The sequence below is a fragment of the Elaeis guineensis genome, chromosome 12 (assembly GCF_000442705.2).
Source record: "Elaeis guineensis isolate ETL-2024a chromosome 12, EG11, whole genome shotgun sequence".
Lineage (NCBI taxonomy): Eukaryota > Viridiplantae > Streptophyta > Magnoliopsida > Arecales > Arecaceae > Elaeis > Elaeis guineensis.
The window spans coordinates 21,143,596-21,145,689 of record NC_026004.2 but is presented as its reverse complement, the minus strand read 5'-3'; positions in this window follow the sequence as shown (position 1 = coordinate 21,145,689).

Sequence of the window (2,094 nt, the reverse complement as noted above, 5' to 3'; positions counted from 1 at the left end):
GTGGATTCAAAAACCCTAGATCCTTAGTCTTATTGTCCTTAGCAAACAACTTTCGACTTTCGATTTTGTTAAAGCTCGCTTGAGCATAGATTTGAAAATCATTTTTAAAACCAAGTCTCTGTGGGATCGACCCGTACTCGTTGGTCATGCTACTCTGCACACCGTGCGCTTGCGGTTTTATTTACAAATTTTAAGATTTGCACATCAAGTTTTTGGCGCCGTTGCCGGGGATTTGGCGTTTTAAATTATTTTCAAATATTTGTTCTTTGTGCTTTATAACTCTCTTTCTTTTTCCTTTAGGTTTCTATATTTAGTTGGTGATTGCTGAAAAACTCAGGTGCGCTTCTAATTTCTCTTTTATTATTTTTAGTTAATTACTTTTCCTTTAGACCTAATCATTTGAATTTACTTAATCAAAAAAAAAAAAAAAAAAAAAACAAAACAAAAGACATTTCATAATCGTGAAGTAAAATATCAAGATAAAAAAAAAAAATTTCTAAATTAAAATCTTTTACATTCTTGGTCATCTTGTTTATTTGCATTTGCATTTTCATAATTAATCTAAGGGCATCAACCCATTAACAAGATAAGGTGGGGATTTGTATTCATTATAGAATCTCATTTATCTTTGAATTAGAGTCTCCTGATCCCAATGGTAGAGTAAGCGATCCTCCTCCCAATAGAATAAGCTTGTATAAAGAAGTCTTTAAAGCCGAACTCAAGCTTCCTATTCACCCTTTTATTGTCAAGATTTTTCGCTTCTTTGATATTCTTTAGTGCTCTGTTATTCCAAACTCCTTTCACTTTATCATCGATTTTTTGGTTCTTTGCTCTAGAGTCAGGGTCCAACCTTCTTTATTTCTTTTTCAATCCTTCTACACCGTGAAGAGGCATATCAGAGATTGATGGTACATCTCTCCGTCAAGAAGAACTCCACATTGATAAAGGGGGCTCCATCTTCGATGCATAATTGGAGGATTCGGTTCTTTTTTGTTTCTGATCCTTTTGTAGAGGAGTGGGGATGTCCACACTGGGGTCAGTCGAGAAATTCTAACTTCCAGATCCTGAAGTTGGGAGATGAAGATCAAGACGCTTTGAGACTTTGAGGAGATATAAAGTTCTCCCGCTAAAGGAGTTGCTATCAAAGCAGTCTCTCTTTAATATTGGTGTTAATCTGGCTGATCCCAGAGGTGAGGAGATCTCTATTTCTCCTCCTGATGCCTCTTTTGTGGCCTTTCACTGACGTTGAACTTTTTCATAATAATGATGAAATTCGAAGAAGTAAAGAAGTTATTGAGGAGATCGTTGAAAAGGATGGCACATTCTTCGTCCATTGGAGTTTCGAAAAAATCCAAAGCTTCGAATAAAGGTGAAAAGGAAAGGGTTCTTTTGACTTCAACTCAGGAGGGAGCTATTTCGGCTCTTCTCCCCCAAAACCAGCTTCCAAAACCCGAAAGGCTTCCTAACCCCAAGTTGGCTTGATAGTGGCGGAGTTGGATTCTGCTAGAGAGCCGATGGATTAGGAACAAGATCTGGGTTCATCACCACCAAGAGGATTTTTTATAGTTGGAAAAAACTCTAATTGAGCTTTTAAGGGTATGCTCCTCAATGATGGTTTGGAGGAGATCGAGAAAGAAAATAGTGTGAAGCAGCAAAGACAGATGATTTCACCTTTTGTGAAGGTGAGTTCACTTCTATTTTTTGCTTCTCTCTCTCTCTCTCTCTCTCTCTCTCTCTCTTTTTCTCCTTATATTGTGAGTGCAAGTAGGGCATTATGCGGCGACCATCATTACCAAAATGAATGACATTGAAAAAGAACTGGCTATAGTAAGCAAGAGATGCAAGTTGATCGAAACTGCTGAAGCCAAAGCCGAACTAAGGATAGAAGCAGCTGAAGCTAAGGTGGCCCAGTTGAAGAATAAGTTGAAGAAAATTGAAGCCGCATTGGCTTCGAAGAAAAAAGAGAGGTTGCAAGCGCAAGCTAAGGCCATTGACATTGAAAGGAAAGCCCAAGAGCAAGCTGTTAAAGCAGGACGTATAGCTATAGAAGCATTCCATGCATCCATCGAATATTCAGATGAAAAACTCACCTTA